The sequence below is a fragment of the Sinocyclocheilus anshuiensis genome, unplaced genomic scaffold, assembly GCF_001515605.1.
Source record: "Sinocyclocheilus anshuiensis isolate Anshui unplaced genomic scaffold, SAMN03320099.WGS_v1.1 scaffold2257, whole genome shotgun sequence".
Lineage (NCBI taxonomy): Eukaryota > Metazoa > Chordata > Actinopteri > Cypriniformes > Cyprinidae > Sinocyclocheilus > Sinocyclocheilus anshuiensis.
Genome location: NW_015551137.1, coordinates 279,490 through 280,169, shown reverse-complemented (window position 1 = coordinate 280,169; position 680 = coordinate 279,490). Strand labels below are relative to the sequence as shown.

Here is a 680-nt window from a genome sequence, read left to right as displayed (position 1 = left end):
TTCAGGAATGAAGCAAGTGACTGTCTTTATGAATGGGTAATCATGAATCACTGACTCACTAGATTCGTTCAAAAACGAACTTTCATTGAATGAATTAAACAGCTGTGTTTACTTTTAGAGTTAATATATTTGGAACTATTTTCATTGAAGAAATAGAGCAAAATCAGGCAGTACTTGTTTACTGAACTGTTGTATTAAATCAATATCACATTTGCAAACTCTACTATTAAAAGCTGTCACTCTCCTTATCGCGATCTGTGGGCGCACAGAAAATGAGAGCACGCGAGTGAGTTCTCAAGACTCAAAAGCATGTGCAAATGATACGTTCCGTCATCTGTCATCTTGTTATAAGCGCGGAACCTGCGGGAATTAGTATAATTGTTATTAAAGGGGTCGAATACGATTTCGATTTTTCCTTTCTCTTTGGAGTGCTACAAGCTCTTGGTGCATAAAGAAGATCTGTAAAGTTGCAAAGACTAAAGTCTCAAGTTGTTGCCGCAAGCCCGCCGAACGCTCCTTCGTCAAATCCTCCGGCCGCGCCGTTCTCAAGCCCGTGGTTTGTGATGCTATTTCTTTTTTTTATATTTAAAGGATTTGCCACTGAAGATTCAAACGCGAGTTTTTTGAGCAGTGTAGAGTAGTGCTTGTTGTTTGTCATTTCTCCGATCACAAATGCAGAT

At 39.3% G+C, this 680-nt stretch overlaps 1 protein-coding gene across 2 annotated transcripts in view; it reads right to left on the bottom strand.

Moving 5' to 3' along the window:
* Nucleotides 1-680, bottom strand: part of LOC107663244 (gastrula zinc finger protein XlCGF8.2DB-like) — a 30,693-nt gene that overhangs the window by 28,597 nt on the left and 1,416 nt on the right. The gene's annotated exons all lie outside the window — the stretch shown is intronic.